This window comes from Pseudopodoces humilis, chromosome 1 (assembly GCF_049639895.1).
Source record: "Pseudopodoces humilis isolate 2021_Gansu_Grassland_sample_001 chromosome 1, ASM4963989v1, whole genome shotgun sequence".
NCBI classification, from domain to species: domain Eukaryota; kingdom Metazoa; phylum Chordata; class Aves; order Passeriformes; family Paridae; genus Pseudopodoces; species Pseudopodoces humilis.
In genome coordinates, this window is record NC_142200.1 from 42,280,096 (window position 1) to 42,292,507 (window position 12,412).

General features: G+C 37.1%; 1 protein-coding gene across 1 annotated transcript in view; it reads right to left on the reverse strand.

Moving 5' to 3' along the window:
- The window catches only part of ASXL3 (ASXL transcriptional regulator 3), a 121,575-nt gene that overhangs the window by 22,614 nt on the left and 86,549 nt on the right, over positions 1-12,412 (reverse strand). The window lies entirely within an intron of this gene.

Here is a 12,412-nt window from a genome sequence, read left to right on the forward strand (position 1 = left end):
ACTAAGTTACAAACAGGAGTACTGTGTAAAAGCAGAGAAATGAGTTTTGCTCTCCTTGGTGTTACTTACCAGTTGAGTTGGAATAATACATTCAATTCTGACTGATACAACTCAGAACCCATAAAAAATGCAAAGGAGATAAATGAAGCTAAGAACAGACTTAAGGTCCTGGATCTACAAAGACTGCATTATTACGGTCTGTTTCTCAAGAAAAAGAAACAGAGACACAGCAATCTTGACACTCTACATGTAGATGCCAAAAAGAACAAAGAGTAACCATCAGAATTGCAGCAAGAGAGATTCAGATCAGACCCCCAAGGAAAAAGTTTTCTATCAGTGAAAACAATGAAGCACTAGATTTCTTTGGGAGAGGCTGTGAATTCTCCACCACTGAACAGCCAGAAAAGAAAATATTTAGCCAATATAAAGAAAAGCAGACATTGTTGATTTTGCCTTAGTGTAGAGAAGACAAGATAAATTTTCCTTTCTTGCCATGTTTTCTACATCAAGATGGTATAACAAATTGCCATCTATTACAACATCATTAAAAAGAAAACTAAAAGTGCTCTTGCATATATATAACTTCTGACCAATTGCCAAACTCCAGTTTCAAAGAAAGTTACTTAAAGAGTCAGTCCTTGCATTCTGGCTTCCAGGCTTCTAACCTCTTAATGCCCTTCCATTGGAGTCACTCTGTGCAGTCTAATGTAACTGACCACAGCTCGTGATTCGTATCTGAAAGAGCCCCTCATCTGGACACAGTGACCTTCAGAAACACTGTGATTTCATAAGATAATGGCTTAGCTTGCCTGCATCCAATTAAAACTTTAGATTACACTCAGTTTCTGGAACCAACATTCTCAAACACAAACTCATTGTATCTGCTACCAGTTGTGCTTCATGATGCCTGGACGGATCCTGATTCACAAATAATGTTTTTACTAGCAGTTGATAGCTTGAGCCATGTTAAAAGTCAAGGTAGATATTTTCTGCCTTGAGGCTAAGTGTGGCAACCCTGTGGAAGAGATTTCTCATTAAACCCAAGAGACAGAAATTCTCACTGGGAAATACTGAATGGCTGCAGAGACTAGTATTATAAGGCCATATACTTTGTCCATACTGATATTTTAGTACAAGGTACTAAAAAGATAAACAGAATTTATATGTGCTCCTGTTAGTCTCTGGACTGTTCATGTTCTGACTGACACATTCTTCAGAAACTAACAAGATCTACTTGCACTTATAAAAGCCTAAATTCTCTACAGTAATGCAAAACAATCATTATCCTGTTCACTACTTTGGCTAATGACCTGGGAACCAATTATGTCAAGAAGTTATCCACAGCTAGAGCTCTCCTTGTTAAATAATAGACGGCAATTATAAACTTAACTTCTATCCATCTGCAAAATACTTTTAAGTGAACTTGCATCTATTTCTACTATGAAAATAATTGAGTAAGTTTCTCCATTTCCTATAGAATACTGCTGACTGCTCAAGTATGCCACTCCCTATCTAAAAGTCATTTTTCCATTTACACAACTACTAGTCAAAAGAGATTGTGATAAATGGGACCAAACTAAAAGGATGCTCTAAGAGTTGGCAAGTCTATAATAGAGAACGAGTGTGAATGCACTTGGGTCAAAAGGAAAAGCAGCTGTAGTTGTCACAAAAAATCTGTAAGTTCTGTTAAACAATGACTGCATTTCTGATGGTAGTGTTTCTGCTACACAACTCAATGCTAAGTGAAGATGCTGTATTTTTCAGCATTTAGTCATATCTGAGTGGTACCATATGGTAACAATATCAGATCAAAGCAGAGGTTGAACTAACCCTTGATAATTGCAAGGAACAGATCATGTAGATAACGTGTGTGAAACACCACATAATAGCCAATTACTAGGAAAGCTGTCAAATAAAAGTTTTCTATTTCTATTCAGTTTAGCTGGCATAAGACTGAAAAAGGAAATTTTAATGTCCATAAATATTTCAGTCTATTTGATAGAACTGTGGCCACTAATTATATGTGTATGCATCCACCATCTTCTATTTATATCAGTTGAATAACTGTGTAAGCAATCAATATTAACTTTTAGTATACAACAAACTTCTGTGGGTTAGTTGTCTATTGTATGAAATACAGTAGTTGATTGTCTTAGATTTGATGCTCTTCACTTTTAATTTTGTACTGGTAGATTAAAAAGCTCAAGTCCAGTTATTTTTCTTCAGACTTTTTTATGGCTTGTGCAAATTTTAGTGCCCTCCTCTGGGTTATTTCTACAGCTTCTGAACTGAACTGGCCACGCTTCATATTGAAGATGATGACTTAATAGTATTTATTTAATGAAAAGGATATTTTGTTTAGTGCAGCCTCCCTGGTGTGTTTGGTGCTTAAAGGCTGACTGAACAGATGTTTCTGCTGAGCTGTCCATAATCATGAGCATATTTTCTTTTCAAATTTGATTTAGAAACAAGAAATGGAACAATCCACGTAATTTCCAGTACAAAATGGTGTATGCTTTCCTACACTAAATCAAAGAGGTTGGAAGGGACCTGGAGTGATCATCTAGCTCCAAACCCCTGCCATGGCCTGAGACACCTTCCACTAGGCCAGGCTGCACAAAACCCCATCCACAGGAAATACCTGTATATGTGACAGATGACCTATCAAGTTAAGGCACAAGCCCTTCATTCATCTCCCAGACCTGAGAGAATCACACAGAAAGTACTAACATGTTTGTGTTATTGAACTATAATAGCACACTTCAGATGGAAATAAAAGTCAATTAGTTTTTAATATGTCCAAGGATGGAGAACTCACAGTGTTTCTAGGCAGCCTGTGCCCTCACTAAAAAAAGTTTTACTTGATGGCTGTATGAAAGCTCCTGGCTTTTGGTTTATACCTACTACCTCTGGTAGTGCCACATCCTTTTATACACATTGGTAAAACTCCCCGGGCCCTACTCCTATCTAGGCAAAGTCCTAGAACTGGACAAGGCACTCTAGGTGTGGCCTTAAGGGTGCTGAGTTAGATGGGATGGTCTGTTAAATTCACATCACAATGGCATTCATGCCACTGCCTCTTCTCTGACCCCTACCCCTAAAATCTGAACCAGACTGTAATCCATTCTATAGAAGAGGTCCACACACATGGTCATCCCCTTGAGGGCAACAACCACTTCCCTTTACTTCTCTGCCTGTCTTCTATTTCAAGAGAGGCAAAAGCTTGTCAACAGTTCTGTTACACACAAAAAAAAAGGGAAAGAGAAACATGCAGAGAAAGTCATGGTGTAATACTGGAGAGAAGCAAAAAAAAGGAGGGGAGTGAATAGTTAAGGAGGTGGAAATTACCAAGTCTAGTAAAAAACATTTATGATTTCAGGTCTTGAGGACACAGATGTTAGCAATGTGGAAAAAGTAATGCAGCTGAAGAAGCAGAACATTTTAAAAAATGTTAAAATTTTAACTTTTAAAATTTAACATTTAAATTCAACATTTCAAAAATTGAAAAAACCCACAGACACAATAGGACAGCAACTGCTTCTTTGCCTGAAGGTAAGGAACACTCAGAGGCTCATCTCAAACAGAAAAATGCACACGTTTACACAGTGCCATGGCTGATGAAAAATCTATCCTTTCTTAAATCAGCTACCATGCATTTAAAGCCAACAGTGGAGGAGTTTCTGAGTAAGAAGTATATAAGCAGGAATATAAGAAAAATACTTCTAATGAGATGCAATTACCAGGACCTTTTTGCTGTTGTGACCACAAAAAATCTACAGTAACACTGAGACATATGATGAGTCACAATACATGAATGGTAAAAGATGAATCCAACACTATATACATACATTAAGTAGCAGACAGAAATACGTGGTCTGATTTAAGAGCTGCTGAAAGAACAACAAAGTCAGCCACCACAACTTCAGGTCTGGGTAGGTGACATGGATTGGTAGCAACTCACCCTATGGCTCTCTCAGCAATTCTAATGTGCATCAGCTTGGGTGTTCATGTTCACTCTGTAGAAACTCTCTTCCACGGATCTCACCTTTTCACAGTAAAGGGTAACATCACCCAGAATACAGCTAACTTTCTTTAGTTCTGATTATGAAGTTATCAATCCTTATAAGAAAAGTTCTCTGTCATTCCCACCTGATCACTGACATAACATGAACAGTCTGCCTCCAAATACAAAATGAAAAGACAGATTTTGAAGACAGATGGTGAAAGTGATTCTGAGTATTACTTTAGTCCTATAAAAAATAACCAGTTTAAACCTAGAAGTAAAACATCAAAGGATGAAAAAGAAAATATGTACGTCTATAGGAATAATTGCTTCAGATATGAGGAGAAAAGCAAGAAACATCTTTTTGAGAAAGAAACAAAGACCTTTTCCATCTTCACTAAAGTGGGAAATATGCCATGTAAGACTGAAGAATTGTAAACATATGTTTTCAAAATGAAATGTGACTTGTTAATTTAGACCTTGTCTAAATCAAGAAGACAAGTGGGATAGCTATATTCATTCCAATACACTGTAGTGTCAAAAAAGACAATAGAATCCAATCTGTTTGAGCTCAGATGCAAGAAATTAGATGAAGAATTTTAGGCGAGTAATAAATCTGACAAAATGAAAAGATAAAGCATGCTTTAAAATGAAACAAAACCCATGCGAAATACAAAAAAAACAAAACACCCTAGAACATGCAGCAAATGTCTAACTGCATTCAAATTCTAGAACTAGCAATTAAAACCTCTTTTTTCTAAGATATAGTTCATGTAATTAGTGAACCCAAGCATGTCAGAACACACATGAAAAAGCAAGTATTAATAAAGGTACTAGGAAAGGCACACAAGCCTGGGGGAAAAATAGGCACAAAAGCATATATGGATTGTGATCAAGGCAAGCATGTATGGAACTCGTTTAAGGAAAATTGACTGGAGAGTCTGAGAAAGTTAAACATTATTAAATTATCCAAGAATGCTCATATTTTGTAGAGTGCAGGAAAAATGCATATAAACAACCAGGGTCTATTCACTTAAGCTTTTAGTAATAAAATTATAGACATATACCTTTGAGCCCAAGAAGCAGAAGGTGAGGGGAAATTACATGCAAGCATCTAAAATTAATCAGTCATTTTTGATGACTGTCAAAAATGAAAATCCTGCATCTAATCCCTTTCCTCTAGGCATTAGTAAACTTCCTTTCTATGCAAAAAAATGGCTGCACATCCTTAACAAAAGAGAGAACAAACTAAATGAAATCTGAGATTAAATAATTCAAAGAACAGTAATGTTCTGAAATAATTAGGAAGCAAGTCTCAATTTCTTTTTTTCCCCTTTTGTATTTAAGCCAAACAAATCTATTGGAAAAGGGTGAGGGGAGGGAAAGGTGAGGAAAGAAGCAGAGGGAGGGTGGGAGTAAGGGTGAAGAGGGGTAGAGTGCTGCAGAAGCATGGATGGATCACTTCTGTTTGCTGCATCCAACATCCTGTTTCAAGCCCTCGTCTGTCTTCAGATTCAGAACGACAAGGAATGTTCTGCTCTCCATCTAATTCCAGTGCAGCCCTACAGTGGCAACACTGGAGGCACTGCAGACCGACTCATATCACTTTATTATTAGCACTTTGCAAGGGAGGCGCAGTTGGAGCACTACACACTGCAGTACTGCAGTGCATCCCTAACAGCTCCGTAACTTGGAGCATATCAGTCTCTTGTGCCCATATACATTACCACTTATGTCCACACATTAGTTATACTCTCCTAACACAGCTCCTAGAACAGTCTTTTAAAAAGGCACTTATGTGAGGCACTTACTTTCCCCCTGGAAGGGAGGTGCTTTACCAGTTCTCTCTTTAAAGTACTAATAATTCTGTCAAATGCAAATGGAACTTGTATTGCATACAAAGTCCTTTTTTTTTAAGCACTAACAGCTGTGCACTGTACTTTAAAAAACTTACTTGAAGGGAACAAGAGGGGAACAAAAGCTTCACTAGTCTGCATAAGAAGAACAACCTTGAGTGAAGGGCCCCTCGCACATCAGAAGGACTTATGGAAAAGGATGCTGCAGAGACAGCTGTGGATCTTGTATTTTTTAGCTTTCAGGGGGCACAGCACCATTGCTGTGTCCTATGAGATGTTCCAACTGAGTTTAGCCTTGCTACAGACAAAAGCAAATGCAATAGTTCTGCTAACACCTCTGCAAAACGTGTTTTTAAAGGTGAGACATGCTTTAAGTGTGACAAGAGCTTGTAACTAGGCTTTAGAAATAAAAAAAACCAAACTTCCACAACATGGATGTGGCAGGGTGGAAAACACTGATTCACACTTCTGAAATCCAGTGACCAAGCCTGCAGAAATATAAAACCATGACACTTAATCAAAAATGTAAAGCTTCCTATTCACATATGTAGACCTACTGATACTGAGGAGGACCTCTAGGGATTACTGCAAACAAGCAAACAAGAATTCCATTACCACATCAATCAGAGCAGCCAGATTGCAATGCAATCGCAGTGAGCCTTTCTGGACTGCCTAGGGAAGCTGAAAGAGTAGCTTTCTTGTAGCTAAAGACAACTGGGATTTTGAAGTAAAGTGCTTCAGCTTTCAATTCACGTTAAGTGAAACTGATGTTTGTTGTTAATACATGACCGTGAAATACACACAGACACCATCCATACAGGTGTGTTAGGTAAAAGAGATATTAACTTCCTGCATATGGACAGAAGGCCAGCTGGGGGTAGTCCCCTGTCTGAAAACCCCTGGCTAGCTCAGCTCAGGAATCAGACCCAGAATCTTAGTGAAAAGGCAGTGTAAATCTTTGGATTTTCTTCATACATCTAGTCTGTAATATACCTGCATTAAAACTACCTTAATAAAGCTGTACAAATAAAGCACATTACAATGACACCATGCTGTCCACATCAACCAGTAAAATGGAAGAAAAAAATGTCACCTAAAGGGAAAAATGTGACATAAAATGACCTTCAATTACTGCACACACAGGGGTGCCAATTTAACAGCTTTTTAAATCTGCTTAGGTGCAGATGACATATGTTACATTTAACCTTCAATTGCAAATGTTCTCCTCTGAACTAAATGCTTTTGTCATAACCCTAAAACTATTTCAGTGTAAAACATTTACAGGAACATAATAATAAATATTTGAAAGCTACTGATGATAGAGAATGGAAAAGGACACAACTATAATGTCGTAAAATCAGCAAAAAGGCAGCTAAGTAAGATAAGGTAACAATTTAACTACCACTACACAATAATTCCATGCAGAGAAACATAAAATAAACCTGGAAGCAAATAATACACACAGCACTAATTTCTGCAGTTGGTCTTTTTATAAAGGCAATTCTGCAAAAATGCAATGGCAAACATAATCCTCAAGCACTGATGAAGTTAATAAAACAAGCAAGGAGATGGTCACATTGCTACAAGAAACAAACTGTGAAAATCAAGCTTCACTTACTCTCTTCTAATAAAAACCAATATACAGTAAGATACATACTAAACACTAAGTGTTCACAATGTCAGATACCAGACTTCTCTTCTTGTCTTTTACAAGTAAAAGAATATTTTGTATTATTCATTACCCACTCTCCACCACAGAATTCTAACTGATGTGCTTTGGAGTAGGAGTAATTTGTGCACATCAAAAACAATGGTTACTTTTTGCTATCACTGCTCAAATTGTAGGAACAGATATTAAGCTGATTCATACTGCATGGAAACAAAGAGGTTTGAATTGGAATTCTGTAGATAACCTTCCCCAAAATTACTTCTTATGATTTTAAACAGAACAGAGTAGATCACTAACTGACATCACCCTGTGCCTTTTCTCAATGTGAGGTGAGAAGGAATCTTTACAAGGTGGCAGATTCAAACTGCACCAACCTAAAATGAACAGGCCAAGACAGAAACACAGGACCTGCACAGGCCTTAAAAGGATGCTGTGATGTGAATGTATAGCAATACTAGCACTGACCCAAGAGACAGTAATTATTTTGGGTTTTTCTGATTTAAAAATCAAAAGAAAGAGAATAAGATGCATTTTAGAATCTTTTGATTTGTACATCATGATTTTCTTTTTAGTAGACTGTAGGTCTGCTACAGACCTGAAATATTCACAGGCCCTTCTGCAACACTACATGACTTAAGTAATTCTTCAAGAATACTCAAGTTTTTAATTTAAATAACTGACTTGACTACTTATAAACTGTAACTAAAAGTTAGTTAATTGCTAGATTTCCTTCATTAAACAAGTAAAGCTGAGACAAGATATCTTTTTAAATGTTCTTCCTGAATAGAATTTGTCTGATAAAATGGCGGTGCTACCTAAAACACACATCTGAGGTGGCTTTGAAGTATTTTTGTAGGAATTCAAATCCTATGTGAAAGGGCAGGGCAGGTGCAAATCACAAATGACTCAGAAGAGCCCAAGAAGAGAAGAGAATTACCAGAAGAGAAAATAAAAGAGCTAAATTCTCAAAGATCAGAAAGATGTTAAGCAGTCATAGAATTTGGAAGGACACACTTTTTTTCAGAGCATTCAGAAAAGAACATTTTGTTTAGCTGCCTAAGGATTAGCAAAATCACTTCAGCTTTCTGCTACTTTTCAGATAATGTTACATTTCTTGTTTTGCAAGCTAAGTAGGTGGGTGTGTTTCCCTTCTTTTGGCCATACCCCGGTGCTAAGAGCAAGAATTTGACTTCCCAGCAGCACCAACAAGGAAAGCTGGTGTAGACAACACATTGCCAAATGCCATTCATTTTGTCTGTTGTACAGACCTGTTACTCATCCTTGCACAATATACATTGTTCAATTAATATTTAAAGACTCACTGATGCCATACAGCAATCTAGATACGGAGAGAAACTTCCTGCTTTGAAGGTGTTTGCTGAGAGGTGGTCAAGAAGGCTGCTGTTACATGTAATTATCAGCTAGATATATCAATGTCAAAAGTAGGTATTTGATGAAAAATCCATTGTTCTTTAGCTGTAGAATGTTCTAATTAGAGCAGTAAAGCAAAATACTTAGCTGGAATTTGCGATAACTGAAATTTCTTGTGCAGAGACTTTTGTTTCCATATAATTTCTATATCTGCATGCTTTCTATATTTCCAGCTCAGTCCTATAGTCTCCCAGGGAATCACCCAACAGGCTTCTGTATCAGCTGAGCTTCAAGGATTTTGAGTCTTTGAATCCATACAGATTAATGAAGAGCTGAAAACCTGGATGTTCAAATTTCAATCATGAGGTTCCTGGTATCCGGTGATGCAAGATTTTGGAGCAGTCTGCTAAAGAGACAAGTCTGGGACATGGCTGCTTCTCAGGCTCTGATCTCTTCTCTGTGGTGTCCAGTGACAGGACCCGAGGCAATGGCCTGAAGTAGTGTCAGGGGAAGTCTAGGCTGGACATTTGAAAAGGGTTCTTCACCCAGAGGGTGGCTGGGCACTGGAACAGGCTCCTGGAACAGGCTCCCCAGGACAGTGCTCACAGCACCAAGACTGACAGAGTTCAAGAAGTGTTTGGACAATGCACATGGTGTGATTCTTGGGGCTGTCCCGTGCAGGGTGAGAAGCTTGACTGGATGATCCTCATGGGTCCCTTTCAACTCAGGATATTCTATGTTTCTATTATTTGAACAATGTCTACACACTTATTCCCTCTTAACCCAAATCAAAACCAGTAAAATCCTTGATAAAATGCATCCACCATAACTGTCAACTTGCTCCAATTTTTTTTATAGGCTTTTTGAATACAGAAAATTACACAAGGCCTCATTGCTACTGAAATAAAATTTAAATTAAAATGCAGGCTGAAATAAATTTAAATTATAATTATAAATCATGATACAGTTTATCTTTCCCCAAGGGGAAAAAAAAAAGCAATGACCCTATTCTTCCACTTAGTCAAAAATCTAGCTGGAGTAGGAGAAATGAGAGCATGAACATCAGAAGAGTTCTCAACTTCTTCCATTCTGGGACATCTTTCCTAATGCTTTCTGTTCCATGGGCTCCAATAGCTCCCTGATAGCAACCACAAAACTTGAAAACAAAAGAAAGAACAGAAAACACATCCCAACTTGTCCCTGAACCTTTCTTGAATGCATTAGACTAGCCAAGGTTGAGACATAAGTCATTCATTTATAATAAACACTTACACACAAAAAACCAGAAAACCTCAACTCCCTTAACTAATGGTTTCTAAAAATGCTTATTCAAACTGACACATGCATGACAAGTTTTGGCTGAGTGCGATTTAAGGAGGAGGAGTTATACCACCCAGAAAAATGGTGTTTATGACAGAAATGACAAAGAATCATTCATCATGGGGTTTTTCTATGTGGAGCAGTAATAAAGCCTAAATGAGACTGCACTTCATTAGTAATTTATTTCGCAGATCACTATATATACACAAATAGCATAACTCTATTACATTTTTATAGTGCCATTTATTACAGTACTTCACATACTATATCCACATGGCAACACAGAAATGCAGCTTTCTCTGGGGAAGACAACAGCAGCCAACTGCAGAGCAGCATACAGAGAGGAAACACTTCTGAGCCAGAAGAGCAGAAATAAGAATTTTCAGACTAATCAAGGAAAGAACAATATAAAACAATAAAACTGACACCCCAGAGATGTGCAGCTAACTCAAAGAATAGTGTTGCACCATTTTTATTTGCCTGATGCCCCATTTGATTCAGAAAGTAGAAATAAAAGAGGAAAACTGAATACCCTTGCCTTGTTCAGTCAGAATGACCAACTGCAGAGACTCCCACCAGAGGTCCCTGGCTAAAATTCTCTTTCCTTTTATTTGATCCTTGAGCACTACACTGGCAATTTCCACTTGCCACAGGAAGGAAAAGAGCATCAGTTCAATTGCTTTCATCAGTCTGTATCTTGGATGCCACAGTTCAGGCATAGCCAAGGACATATTCTCATATATCAAGAAAAGAGATGCCTTTCTTTCCCTGCTAAGACTTCTGCAAAGTGAGGGTTCAGGGCTACACCACTCTCCATCTGAAAACAATTTTCAAACTTTCACACTTAGAGGCCTAACATTTCCATTAAACTTCCAGAGATGACTGATGACTCCTGCCTTCCAAATACAGGTGAAAATCTGGCATGCTACACAAACCCACAAAATGTTGCAATAAGATGACAGAGAGAACACCTGAAAATGTCTCATCACAACATTTGCTTGTGAAGTAACAGTGACCAATTATGTAGCATTGGGCCTCTGAAATAACATATTATATGCATTACATGAATGCTTTTAGAAATTAAAGTTAAAAAAATGCACTGCTTTTAACTAGTGAGGCATGTTTAAATTCAACAAATATTCTCTTGAATTTGTTGCCAAAAAACTCTGCTGTAAGAAGACTGATAAGAAGGTAAGTGTCCTGTCAGTTGTAGATACTCTATTTTAAAAAATAAATTTTAAAGGGAAAAAAACCTCTAAATAAAGACCCCATACTTAAAATGTAATTTATGAACTTTGATTGTTGGAGAGAAAACATGATTTTACCTAGCATATTTTTTTAATCTTTTCTGATGAATTAACTAGAAAGAGAACAAAAAATCAAAACTATGAGAAAAATATTTGCTGAGCACTAAGTTAAAATCTGTTTGACAGCAGAGAAAAAAGTTTTAAGAAAACTTGTCAATATTGATTTTGACTGCATTGTGGGAGCTTGAGAATAAATACATTTATATTGTTTCTCCTATGGATCTTTTTCTGATGTTCTTTCACAAGCATTTTGTTATTAAATCCAGAATTATGGTCCACAACATACAGTATCTAATTTGATAAGAGGCTGAGTAAACGTACATCAATACAATTTTTCTTTCTCTTTTTGTGTCATATTGCACTTCTGCCTGCTTTAGCAGGAGATTAACTACTAACAGTTTAAGAAATAAAACCTTCAATACTGAAATGAAATACTGATTTAAGATGCAGGTTTTAATTACTCATTTAAGTGATCTGCATTCTCTAGTTACTATATAAAAGAGGGACTATCTGAAAAAAATATGATGCCCTATTTGGGTAAGTTAATGAGTCTGAATTAAGTGCATGAGTATTCCCCATTGAAACTGGTAAGACTGTTTGAATCCCTAAGTGAGGCAAGTGAGTAAATGAAATCTCTTTTCTATTTTAACTACTAGACATGCTGGAAAGACTTTTTTTTCTTGCTCTAATAAACCCTGCAATCTGACCAACAAATGCAGGAAGGACCAGGTATTGTAGGAAATATTATGAAACTGAAATTTTATTTCCAGCCTGTTACTCTCCAAATCATTCTCCTCAACAGATGTGAGCACACAGCCATAAGCTCTGGAGAAGATATTCATTATAAAAGGTGTGAATGAGTGGATTCAGTGCACTGGAGCTGAGA